Source organism: Arachis stenosperma, chromosome 8 (assembly GCF_014773155.1).
Source record: "Arachis stenosperma cultivar V10309 chromosome 8, arast.V10309.gnm1.PFL2, whole genome shotgun sequence".
In the NCBI taxonomy this organism is placed as follows: domain Eukaryota; kingdom Viridiplantae; phylum Streptophyta; class Magnoliopsida; order Fabales; family Fabaceae; genus Arachis; species Arachis stenosperma.
Window position 1 is genome coordinate 43,397,781 of NC_080384.1, and position 14,564 is coordinate 43,412,344.

A 14,564-nucleotide genomic window follows, 5' to 3' on the forward strand; every position below is an offset into this window, starting at 1 on the left:
AGCTAAATAGATACCAAGTTGCTGAGATACATGCAAAATTTTCGGTATCGAGATATGCACAAAGTTTCAAATGACGTCTCAAATCTCAATTACTAAAATGTATGTATAATTGAATTGATGTTATATTTGTTGAGTTAAACCCAAAGTGGTTCTTGAGATTCACGATTTGTACCAAAGTCTCTGACTTACCAATTGCACCGTTTATGTCCTCGACTTTATTAAAATTGCACTAGGGTCGTCCCTCCCCACATCTCCAGGCAAATTAACTGCCGCCGGCAGTGACATGGCGCTGAGATGCCACACTGGGTGCTACGCTGGAGTGTACATTTTGGCGGATGGATGGAACGACGTCGTTGGGCATATATTTAGAAACAAAACCTCTGTGATCACTTCATCTTCCTCTTCGTCTTCTAAAAACCAAAACAACGCACCATGAAATCCTGAGTTCTGGCCACTGTATAGGGTTTGAAGGTTGAAAACGTTTGGCTCCGTGGAGTTCGCTACCACTGTGATAGTTTTGTGCGATCGTTGTCGCTGACGGAAGGAGAAGGAGTTCATCGCGAGCACACGAAGGTACGTCTGAACTCGCAAAAAATAATGCTTTTCAACAGAAAGATATGCATCAATGTCTGTGTTTGTTGAATAAATTAATTTTGGTTGATGAAAGTTTAAAGTTTTTCATTACCTGTTAGGATTTTTGTGGGTAGTGGAGAAATTTTTTCCATGCTCTATTTTTAATGCAATATTAGTTGGGTTGGTTGATGGGTGTTTCTGGTGTTTTGTATGTGGTTGAATGTCAATGTTTGTTTTTGCATGTGTGAATCTGATTGTTTGATTCCTCAATTTGGTTTTTTGCATAATGCAGATGGAGACTTTGATGGATATTATGTTCTATCATGGGGGAACATTTAAAAAAATTGATGATGGAATACTAGTGTACTCACCAAATAACAGAACTCGCTTAGAAGATTTAGATGAGGACACGTTAGATGTGTTCTTCGTAAGAAACTATTACAAGGAGTTTGGGTATGACAACATACTTCAGTGTTGGTGGCTGCCTCCAGGGAGGAGCTTAGATGGTGGACTGAGGGCTCTGACATGTGATGGTGAGTTAAGAGAGATGTGTTTTGTTGCAAAGAAGAATGATGGAGTTGTTGATGTGTATTTTGAGCATGGGGTGTCCACACCAGAGGTGATTGCAGGAAAGAAAGTTGTAGTATGGCTTTATGATACTTGTGAGGGAGACTTGGTGAGTAAGAAGAATACAAGTGAGGGTCCCAAAGCTGATGGTAACACGTCGAACCCAACTACAGAACCGAATCCTATCCCAAATGCAAATCCAAGCCCCATAAACAATCCTACTCCAACCCCCCTAAAACCAACCCTCTCACTATTCCAAACACAATTGATGATAACACAACCCCTAATCCAAATCCTGCTAAGGCTCATGACAAACTCATTATGAAGCCTAATTCTAATCCAAAGCCCAAGCTTAAGTCAAAGCCCAATCCAACATCCATCTCCAAACCCAAACTGACTGAAAAGCCCATTCAAAAGCCCAACCCAAGCCTGAAAACCAAGTTGAGAGAGACTACCAAGGAATGATCCACAGCAAAAGGTAAAGACAAATAAAAAATGAAGTCCAAACCTCAGTTCTTACCTAAGAGAATCACAAGATCTCAAGCTGCTGGAACATATAGAAGGTCTGCTAATAAAGGCAAGGAAGCTCTTCATGTTGACTTAACTGTAAATGATGATAGTTCAGAGGATAGTTCATTTAAGCCAATCCAAGAAGACAACTCTAGCAGTAAAGACTAGGGGTGTTCGCGGTGCGGTTTGGTTCAGTTTTTGAGAGAAGTATCATCCGATCCGATCGTCTAATTAAACTGCAGTTCGGTTCGGTTCGGTTTTTGAGTCGAGGCCATCCCAACCAAACCAAACCAATTAAAATCGGTTTGGTTTGGTTCGATTTGTTCGATTTTTTCAATCAACTCCAAAAAAATACTACCATACTATTTCACAAAGTCTTATACATTGAAATTGACCAACACAAATACACAATTGAAATCAGCAATCCGGTGTCACCCATATTCTCACTTGAACTGACATCAAACTTACTAAACAAATACATTAAACAACAAAATCAATTTACAAGCAATTTACAAAATCAAGATCTTGTTTACAAAACATGTGGTCTAGAATTGATGCATAGAGAGAAACCCACTGAACCAGTGAACCACCAATCAGAAGCAATTTTCCTGAAGAATGAACAACAAATAAAATAATGAACACTGAATCAGCAATAAAACAACATCCAGCAACAATGAAATTAAACAAGTAAAATAATAAAACAATAAATTTCTCTAAACAATGAAAAACAAATAGTTGTCTAATCTATATCAAGTACTTATTTGTTCTTGTAATTATGCATTATGAGTTTGGATCAAAGAACACCTAAATCACAGTATTATTACTTTTTTATATAAACTTGTGTGTGAATTTTATGCAATGTTGTGAGTGATGACAATAACTTTTCTTTGTTATTGTTCACCATAAAAACTACCTTTTGTTCTTACCACATTATTAATAACAGTAAAATGTAAATTTAAACCCTATGCATGTTTAATATAATTTGAAGATGAAAACATGTAAAATTGATTCTTAAGTGGATTATATTTTCAAAAAACTTTTAACAACTACCATATGCAAAAAATGGAAAAGCTTTCTATGTTAATTGTTAAGGACATCCTTTGAGCTTGAACATTGAATAATGAACAGCAGACTAACCATCAGAAGCAATTTTAGTAAATTAACAACAAATATATTATACAATGAACAACAATACACAGAACAATGAACATAGAACAGAAATTATTCAAATAGAAGCAGAATTTCAAAAAAAATAAAATTATTAACAATTACCAGAAATTCAAACAAAAATACACTGAACATAGAATAAAATTTATTCAAACAAAAGCATAAATTCAAACAAAATTACACTGAACAAAGAACATAAATTATTCAAACAAAAGCAAAATTACATTGAACAAAGAACAGAAAGTATTCAAACAAAAGCATAAATTCAAACAAAATAAAATTATTTAACAATTACCAGAAATTCAAATGAAAATTCACTGAACATGAAACAGAAATAATTCAAATTAATACCTGACTTGGATCCTCCATATCTGGTGTTTGGTGTTGGGAGGTGCTGCGTGCTGGGAGGGGCTGGTCCGGTGCTACTAGGTGGCTGGTCCAGCGCTGCTGGGAGGTGTTGTTGCGAGGCACGGCTGGGAGACGTTGTTGCGAGGCACTGGTTCGCGGGACTGGGAGGCGCTAGTTCGCAAGACTGGGAGTGGGAGGGGCTGGGAGGCGGTTGGGAGAATAGGAGAATAGGAGAATAGGGGTTACTGAGTGGGAGTGGGAGGCACTACTGGGAGGGGGCTGGGAGGGGTTGGGGTAATAGGGTTTCTTGGCTGCGCTAGGTTAGGAGAATAGGAGTTACTGAGTTAGTGGTCATGTTAGGTTATCTGATGGGTTGGGCTTGGGCCGTTTGGGGTGGGGGGGGGGGGGGGAGAATGGTTTTTTATGGTTTTTAGTTGACCGGTCCGGTTCGGTTTGGTTAGGGTTTTCAGTATCAAAACTGAAAACCGAACCGAACCGCATAAAAAACAGCAAAATATGATTTTTTGTTTTTTCGGTTTTCGGTTTATTCGGTTCTCGATTTTTTCAGTTCGGTTGGCCGATTTTGTTCGATTTTGAACACCCCTAGTAAAGACAATGCAAGTATGTCCAAACCAAGAAATAAGAAACTAAAAGACATCAAGAGAAGTGCATATGCTGCTGCTAAGACAAAAGAGAACATAATGCAACCAGATGATGCATTGGTTGAGGATGTGTCAGATGGAGAGGTGGACTTGGGGTTTGTGGGAACTCTAGGGATTGTTGATGTGTATGAAGCACTTGACCCAGGTGCAGAGTCTGATGGTGCTAATTCTTGGCACTCAGAGGAGATGAAGACTCCTCTAATTCTGAGGATGAGCTGCAATCTGATGAGGACTCAGATGAATTCCCAATCTTTAGAAATAGGACAAGATTCGGTGAGCTACAACTACAAGTGGGTATGAAATTCAACACCAAGTATGAGTTCAAAGAGGCTATAAGAGAGTATACTATCTAAGACAGGAGGAGAATTAAGTTCAAGAAAAATGACAATATTAGATGCAGGGCTGTGTGCAAGGTGAAAGAGTGTGCCTGGGTTGTGTATGCCTCAAGGGACTGTGACGACTCATGTTGGCAAATAAAAACTTTCAACGACGATTATACTTATGTGAGGGAGAACACCAACAGGGTTGCTAATAGGGCTTGGGTTGCTAGTAAATTAGTGAAAAAGGTAAGGAAATACCCCAATTTCAAGCAATGCGAGGCTGCTGTGTACTTCAGGACAAAGTGTGACCTTATGCTGAATACGAATTCCATTGCAAGAGCACTAGCAGATGCAAGAAATGTAGTATACGGGGATGAGAAGGCACAATATGCGAAGCTAAGGGACTATGCTGAGACTTTATTGAAGACGAATCCTGGCTTGATGGGGATTCAAGGCAGGTTGTCACCCCCTTGATTCGGCTTCATGGGGTATTTCTGAAGACATAATTTGGAGGTTAGATCTTGGCTGCTGTGGCACAAGATGCCAATCATCACATTTACATGATTGCCTGGACTATGGTTGAAATAGAGAATACAGACACTTGGAAATGGTTCCTGGAGCTGCTTCATGCTGATCTTAGAGACTACAAGACTAACGGATGGTGCTTTATTTTTTATATGTAGAAGGTAATGTTACCTTTCATGTGTTTTTAAATTTCTATGAGTCTCTGGATGTAAGTGAATTGTCTTGGAATAATGGTTGTTAACTTTGTATCTTATATATGACCTCTGGAGTTTGTATACATGAGGTTGGTTGTTGATATGCACAGTTAGTTATGTCTAAATAGCATAAGGGATGAATCGTGCATTTTACACCTAAATGAAGGGACTAAATTGTATTAAAATGCGAAAGTCAGGGACTATATTAGGGTCATTAATATAAACTCAGTGACTGTTTTGTGGCACGATAAAAGTGTGTACATCACTTTTTGGTTCTGATACATAGTGTAACATTGTTTGCAGGGTTTAATTCATGCTGTCCAGGAGGTGATGCCAAAAGTTTACCACCGTTTCTGTGTTTGGCACCTCTGGAGGAATTTCAATAAATAATGGAAGGACCTTGAGTTGAGGGGACTGCTTTGGAAATATGCCAGATCAACAACATTCCAGAATTTCATTGATAATCTGAACAAGATTAAGAGGTTGAACGAGGAGGCTTGGGCATATCTCAACAAATGGCCTAGAAAGTCATGGACAAAGTCCCAGTTCAGCCATAGGCCAAAACTAGACAATATTTGTAACAACGCCTGTGAGATTTTCAACGCAAGAATCAAAGAGACCAGAAGCAAACCCATCATCACATTACTTTAAGAGGTGAGAATATTTGTGATGAGAACTATTGCGAAGAATAAGGTAAAACTGGCAAATCATGTTGGCATACTCCCCCCTGTAATTCAAAGTCGTATAGATAAAATAAAAAAAGAATCAAAGAACTGGATGCCTATTTGGACCGGTGATGAAGACTATGAAAAATTCGAGGTTCATGGCCATCCAACAAACATGGTGGTGGATCTTGAAAAAAGACTATCCACTTGCCAATTCTGGATGCTAACCGGTGACCTTTATCAATCTCTCTGACTTAATTATTAATATTTGTGTACTTTGATGACTGTGATTATCTTACTATGCATTTGTGTCACTAACTCTAGGCATTTTATGTGTTCATGCATGTGCTGCCCTTGCAAGGGTAAACAAGAGGCCGGAAGACTTTTGCTACCAATTGTGTACTATGGAGGCATACAACAAGACTTATGCCCATCACATTAATCCTCTTCCTAGCCAATCATTGTGGGAAAAATCCATGTACACTCAGCCACAGGCCCCTAACATTAGGAGGAGGCCTGGAGCTCTGACAAAGAAAAGGAGAAAAGATGCTGATGAGGGTACTCAAAGTAACAAGAAAGCCAAACCAAGTGGAAGTTTGAAAAGGCATTTGAAGCCATTCACATGTAGGTATTGTGGGGTAAAAGCGCATACTAAGAGAGGGTGCTCAAAGAAGAGACTGGATGAAGTAGCTGCTGCTGTTGCAGGTGCAAAGGCTACTGCAGATAAAGCCAAATCAAATGCTACTGCTTCTACTTCTGAGGCTGGCCATCAACCTCATACTACTGCTGCACCAGTTGATAAACCTCCTGCTGTGGAGATTGAGATATCACAACCAAACTACAAAAGATCACAGGTAATACACTTATTGACGTCACAACATAACAAAATATATTTTTTTGTTATCTGGACTCATGTGTTGAACTATTTTTCTGCTGTAGGACATAACAGGATCTGCTGCACCTACACCATCAAGGCCAAAGAAATTGCCCCCCAAAAGGAGGAGCTCACCACTACCTCAATCCATTGGTGTGGATCCAATGCAAGGAGCCAGTGTGGCAACATCTTTCAGATTGGCCAATTTTATGAAGTTTGTTCCAACTCTCGGTTTCAAAGCACCAAGAAAAAAGAACAATTGATGACTTTGACATCAGGATGTTTAGGATAGTACTTCTTTATTTTGTTAAAGGCAGTTAATAGATAGTAGCTTTGTTTAGGACAATTGTCAAAACTTTTGTATTGACAGGCTTGATATCTTAGTTATGGTACTTCTTTTGTTCTTTTAATGTTTGCAACTCAAACATGTTAATATTTGCTACTCAAATATATTTATCTTTGCTACTTTTGTAATTATGCAATATGCATTATGCTATTATGATGTCAGATAATTTGTAATTATTTCCCTTTATGATAACTAGTCTATCAAAAATAGGACATATAATTGAAGATAAAAAAATCAACTCTTATTTTCATTCATCTAAGAACACATTACATACAACATTGTCAGAACTTCAAAGTCATAACCAATATAACAACTACAGTGAAAAACACTACTATGCCTAACAATTGTATCATACATTTTTGGGTCCTCACTTTAGCTTCCAATTTCTCAATCCTCCAGGCTAAATTGATTTTCACTTGCTCATTGTCAATTGTAGTTGCATCCACTCTTCCTTCATGTTCCTCTTCTTCTTCTACATCATCAACCCAGAAAAAAATTCACACCATGTTTTGCCCTTAGTCTGAATATGAGATACGATAAGAAGTAAAGAATAGAAAAATTAATAAACAATTTTTCTTACTAAAAACTCACATTATAATCCGGACAACTGAATAAGAGCTTATCTGGGTTGGTATTTGTTCTGGACCAACGAAGCTCGGGCCGGCAGCTATACCCACAGCGCTCTAGCACCCACGACGGTTTGGTCCGATTCTGCGTTCTCGTCGTCGATCGTGTAGAGCTTCCTTGACCCTGGCTTGCACACCCAATCATAGTTTTTGTTTTAGTTCAACGAGTAACAATAACGAAGTAGGAGAAGAATGTTGCTGGGCAGAGAAGAACATTGCTGGGCAGAGACAAGAAGATGAAGAGGGATAACGATGTCATCCTATAAATTAGGGTTAAAACTAGGTACAGGGACCACATTAGGTCAAACAGTTTCAATTGTCACTTCAGTTAGTCGTTATCTATGCCAGTGTGGCATCTCAACGCCATGTCACTGCGGCAGTTAATTTGCCCAGAGATGTGGGGAGGGACGACCCTGGTGCAATTTTAACAAAGTCGGGGACATAAACGATGTGATTGGTAAGTCAGGGACTAAATTGGTGCAAATCGTGAATCTCAGAGACCACTTTGGGGTTTAACTCTATATTTGTTTGATTTTTATTTTTCTATTTCATCAAATTTAATTTAAATAATTTTAAATTTAAAATTATAAAAATATTTAATTTAAAATTTAGATGATTATAATTTAATTTAATTCAATAGAAACAAATATACTTGTATTGTTGTACTAGTTATTTATGAATACTGCAAAAATAATTTTAAAGAAATGGCATTATTAAAAATAAATTGGTTACACTCTAAGTGCATACTTAATCTAATAACACCATCTTCTAAGTTAGTATAGTAAAATAGTATCAATAAATAAAAAATTAATCTAATAATATCACATAATAATATCTAGAAGATAATAATTTTATCTACTGCTTATTATTGATTATTAATACATTGTTCCTGTAGTTCTTTTATCTTTTTTATTCTTTGTTGTTTTTTGATTGGACTCTCTTTGACTATTGCAAATTTCTATGAAATAACAACTTGACAGGTCAAGTTATATCAAACTTAATTGAAGAATTAGGACTGAATCTTTGGTAAGTAAGAAAACCTATTTACTTTTTAACTTTTAGAATTGTCTCAGATGATTAATATTAATGATAGTTGACAATGAAATTTTTATTGGTTAGGAATTATTGTTTGATTTGATAATTGTATTGCCTTAATTTATGACAATGTATGGTTGATGTTGTAGATGATAAATTAGTTAATTTTTAGTTGTTAGTTAATTGGTACATTTTAAATATGATTTCTCTGCTTAATTGAATTCTTTTTTTTTAATAATAAACTTTGATATTTAAACTTGTTTGTGAACTTTTAACTAAAAATTATAGACAAATTATTATAAAAAATTGTAAAACATTAAATTTTGTTAGTTTATAAATTATTAAATTTAATATTTAAAATTATATATTGAATTTTCAAACAAATTTTTTAAAAAATTAAAATATAAGTTTATTTTCGAATTTACCGAGAGAAAAATTTGACAATAACAAGCTCTAAAATTTTGTAATCAAAAGTTTATATCAATTACTAAAAATCTGCCAGTAATTAACGACAGACAAAAAATTTGCCAATAAATAATTATCGATAAAATTTATATCGTCGAATTTATTCTGACGATAAACAAATTACCGACGAATTTTTTTGATAAATTCTTCAATAAATACGATGGTATCCGACAACTTTCTTTCTTGTAGTGGGAGGTTGTGTTCAATTTATTATTAATATTGAAACGGGCTTGGTGGAAGGGTTTAGTGGGGCCTAAGAAAGAATATCACATGCACTAATACAGAGATACTCTTCTTTATATATACTTTCTACATGTAAGGCACATGTTATACGTGTTTGTGGTGTTCATGAAATAAGGGAGGTTTTGATATTATGCCATTCGGGTGGGAGGACGTCCGGGGGATATACATGGACTGGGAGGAAGCCAAAGATGAAGTAGAAGATGGCGTCAGCAACAACGAGTACAAAGGCTTCATGCGCAGAGATGATGATGAGGCATGGCTATAAAGACCTCGATCTAGGAGGGCAAAACTGGGTGGCATCGATGGAGAAGGTTTGGTCGGTAAAATCGAAAACTGAAACTGGGTGGGTCTTGTTTGGTCAACAGAGAGGGGAGAAGCGTAGGGCAATGAGCTATCTCTACAATGGTTTCATCAGAGATTGGTAAAGTTTCAATATTCTTCTTTTTCATACATTGGTGCTGAAATGATACTGCATGGCTTATTGTGGTTACTTGTTATACTATTAATGGTGCAGCAGACATGCAAGTGGTTCCCAAATTCGAGATGTTAATGAGTTTGTGTTTATGGGGGGCTTGGAGTAGCTGCTAAATCGAACATGTTGCCAGCTTCGGGTGGGGACTCTGATTTTCCTCAGGCGAGACAGCATCCCCGTGGATGGCTTGAAATATTTCTGTTTCACTGTTGTCCTTCAATCCTTAGGCAAAGAGGTAAATATAATTACAAGCAGCCAATTGTCCACAGATGAGGGACAAGCTACGCAGGATGCTGCATTTATCTCTCTTGAGCAGCTGTTGTCGGAGACAGGACTAAACATTTTCGACTTCAACTACCAGGTTCTAGAGTGATATCGATGAGAGGTGCAAGAGTTGAAGCATGAGGCCCATATGTCCATTTCGAAGTGACTTGTATCCTTAGAAAAGGAGAACACAGAGCTGAGGCAAAATCGTTGCTGCTTACGAGTTGTTTGTTGATTGTGTAGTTGGAGTTGTCGTTCTTGCGATAAGGAGGATACAAACTTATTAGGCGTTCATGGTTTTTATTCACGTCTTAGGATATGGCTTATGGTTTGTTGGATCTTTGCTGCGGCCGGTATGGGGTCAAATTCTATAAAGACACCTTGTTAGGGGTTTAGAAACATGAAGGAATGCATGTCGTGTATTAGGATACGAGAAGGTGATTCTGCGGAGGTTATGAGCTAGTGCAAATTTGTAATTTCATGCTTGAATTAATGCCCAAAAGTATATTTATGAGTGTCACTTGAGTAACATGTTTCATTTTGGGTCTATTACTATTGAGTAAAAATAGGTCAAACTATTAACTGATGGATAGGATTTTTTTAAATTTTCTTCAAGGTTGAGGAGAAATTGCAAAATGGTAAATTAAAGATAATTGCACTCCCATTAGAAGAACGGAGGTCTATTGCTTGATTGCCCTTCTGTTAGAGTATAGGTCACCATATTAGAACACTGTTATTTTTTTTCAGGATCTTTTCTCCAAGCTGCAAAACTTGATTTCTTTGAGACCAAGCTCTGATACCAATTGATGGTAATCAGTAGCTAAGAGAACGGGAGGTTGAATCTTAGCTTTCTTTTTCGTAGAATATTACTTTTACTTTTTCAACTGACTTCAGGAGATATTTTCTCGTAACAAGTTGAGAGAGATTTTTAATTTTGTCTCATAACAAGTTGAGAGACGTTTTTCATTTTGTCTTTTGAGTACCAGAAACAGAAAAGAAGTAGAGAAGAAAAAATGATACTAGATATATCCTGATTTAGCTACTAGGTGCAATGTAGCCTACATCTAGTCTCCATCACAATAATGATAGAATTTCACTATCTTTTTCAGGATTACAAACACCAATTCTTCCCTAGGATCTACCCAATTCTATCTGGGACAAATCCAGATTCTAACCCCAATCTAAATTTGACTTGGACTCAAACCAAGCTTTCAACAGCAAAGTGCTAACCCAACTTGGTAGGAAATCCCCACAGGATCATGATTCACAACAGAAAGATGTACAAAGAAACTTTAAGACATCTTATGGCTTTTTCTCTAATTTTGATCACTACTTTTTACCTCTCACTGGCTTTTTCTTACAAACCTCACCATATTTATCTTTTACCATGAGACTCAGACAGACATAACTAAGAAAAAGAAAACTAAATGAATATCATTGAAGGAGAAGAACTTAGGAAGCTTTTGGGTAGCTATGAGAACTTTGTGCTTTTTTTTTTTTTTACTTACTCTCCTTGATCTCAACCCTTAGCCGTTCACCCTTAATATAGAAGAGTAAAGCTTCCAAGGTTGAAACCAGTTCAACCAACCCAGCAACTTCTTCTCCAACCTTAGAGTAGTAGCGGTTCAAACAAAGAAGAGAGAGAGAGAGAAACCGAATCTGTTTGCATGTATCTCTCTCAACCTTTTTCATTTATTTTCTTTAATTTTGGCCATTGATCTTGACTTTGACTCTAAGAATTGATTCTAACCTTTGATAAGTTTCTGACTCAAGGTGGCGTTCACGTTCTCCATGGTTTTCTTTTCCATGCATGAGACCTTGGACCTTTTCTTCTTGATACTCGGTGATGCACAAATGAAGAAACAAATTTTTGTTAAACTTTGACCGTGAAAAACAAGCTACTGGACTGTAGCCTTTTCTTGCTTTGATATGGCAAAAAATTTTTTTGCCTTTCTTCAAAATCAACTCTGTGGTTTCCATTTCTTTCTTCTATCTTCTTCTTTGAAAGATTGACATGACCAAAGTAGAGGAGAGAGAAGAGAAAAAACTTTCGATGGTAGCTTTGAACAAGTTAAAGTGAATTGAGTCTTCGAAAATGTGTCACTTTAACCAAGGAAGTAATTAATTGAAATGAAATTTGAATTCTAGTAACCAAGACATAAAGTCAAGTGTTAGGCTTTTGGTCACTTGAAGAGGTTGCCTTTTGATCACCGAATGGGTTCCTTCAAGATTTTGGGCCACTTGTTTCTTACTACCTTTACAAGGTTCAGCCATTTGAAGTAAACAATTGATAATGGGCTTAAACTTGTTTGGAGATCGAAACGTACTTCTATTGATTGGCCCAATAGAAAATTAATTTTCCTTCATGCACACTAACAGCAACATCAAACAACCAATTGAAAATGATTTAAACACTTAATGATATTTTAATAATTTTTTAATTTACGTTTGAATAATGTTTGATCATCATTTCAAATTTTCAAACTCAACAGTTCCCACAAGGATTAACGAATTAAACAATTAATAATCAATTGATTATTCTACTCAGACAATTAAAATATAGAGTTTCAATAGCAAAAGGCATAAAACAGTGAATCAAGTAACGCAAATAGTAAATGTGTGAGAAGAAAATATGAGAAGAGTTAAGATATCAGAATTATTTAGATTTTCATATTCATCTACTTGATTGTGCAAAGATACAAATCATGGCAAACCCTAGGTAATTGAACCAAATTTTTTTGTAATTCAATTTCTTCTAACCTAATCAACTGTCAATTTTTTGATCAATTAATTATGCTAAAAGGTTAAGTACGATCTTTGGTTTATAAGCCACATAATTCTTAAGAACCAAAATGAAATCTGATTATATGTCACATATCAAATTAAATCCAGATAATTCAAGAGTTATGCGAAAAAATAGTCTAGCATAATTTCAATGATTTTAACTTTTTCCAAGATTCAAAGGAATTTAATTTAGATTAGGGTTATTTTTCAATATACTCTAATCCATGAAGAATGAAACTTAATTCTTGAATAGAAATCAGTGCATTAATCAAAGTAGAAGAACAATAGTATTAATCCATTACAATAAATAGTGCTCCTAATCTTAACAATGGGAGTTTAGTTGCTCATGGTACAGAAAAAATCCTAAAAGTGAAAACTGAAAAAGTGTGGAAGAAGAGCCAAAGAAAAGAAACCCCCTAGGCGCAGGGCTTCTAATATCTCCTTTTTATAGTGAATCCTAAAATATTCAAAACTTAAGTTAAACCTAATCATTTCTTTTCTTCTTTTCTATTTGATTTGAAAATAAAATAAAATAACTCTTGCTGCTGATTGAGTGACGAACGTGAGGACCACTCTATGATGCGCTGCCGGCACTAAACGCTGGATTGGTGGCGTTTAGCGCTACCCTTCCAGAGACCATGCACGCACGTTCCAAGGCTCGGCGCTAAACACAGGGTATGTGGCATTTAGCGCCATAGTGGCAAAGAGGAATGAGAAGTTTCCTTGGTCCTGGCGTTTAGTGCCAACATGGCAGAGGGGGATGTAAGGGCTTTAAGTTCGGCACTAAATTTTGGGAGAGTGGCGTTTAGTGCCACAATGCCAAAGGGGCTGTGAGAGCTCCTTTCTTGCTTTTCTTCTCATGAATTTGCCTGATCTTCACCCGAACGCTACCAGGAATCAACAAAAGGCTACAACAACTCAAAGTAGCATCCACTAAAGTATGATTCACTTAAATTCTCTAAAAAATCAACAAATCACCATTCAAATCATACAGAAAAGATACTTATGATGCTCATGCATCGCAACACCAAACTTTATAATAACTTTTTCAATATCAAAAGTCTTGAATTCTTGATAATGATTATTTAGATAATGAATCAAAAGATGATTTTGAACAAATTTTTATAAATCGTTTATGATTCCATTTTGAATTTATAAACTTGTAAAAATGTAATTTTTTTTAAAATTTGAACTAAAACACAATTTAAATTTCTATTCTTATTTGCTTTGATTTTTTTGATATTTTACAAATGAGGAAATTTTTTTATTGACATTTATGTTTTAAAGTTAATATAGAATAAATACAATTAACTATATAAATAGTAAATCAGATCAAATTGATTGGATTTACTATTTATATACTGTATAATGGTAAATCAAATCAGATTAATTCGATTTACATATTACACACTTCTCCAACAGTAAAATCGAATTAAATTAATTCGATTTATTACTCCACATGCTAAATCAAATTAATTGATTCGATTTAAGTAAAAGATGTTTAGAACAAGCATGTAAAGAAAATTGAGTTAGAACATCTTTATAATTTTGAACTCCAAACCATTTATTTTGTGAATTACCCTATATATTATACACATATCAGTTAAAAATTGTTCATTTATGCTCAATATTCCTGTTTATTTGTCTGTATACCATATTTACGAAATTATACAAAGATGCATGAAAAGGGGTTAAATTATGTTTTAAAAACTTCTTTTGAAAGAAAAAACAGATATTAGAAATCTTATCAAGCTTTGCAAGGCTAGATTTGATTTTAACGATTATCTATGTATGTAAGTGTAATTTTATTGGACTACCCGCGTTTTTAGACTAGTTATAATTGCGAAAGTTTTTTAGCAATTTCCAGGTCAACGGACCATTAAGAGACCAAATTATAACCATGAGGGGAGAAACTAAACAAAAG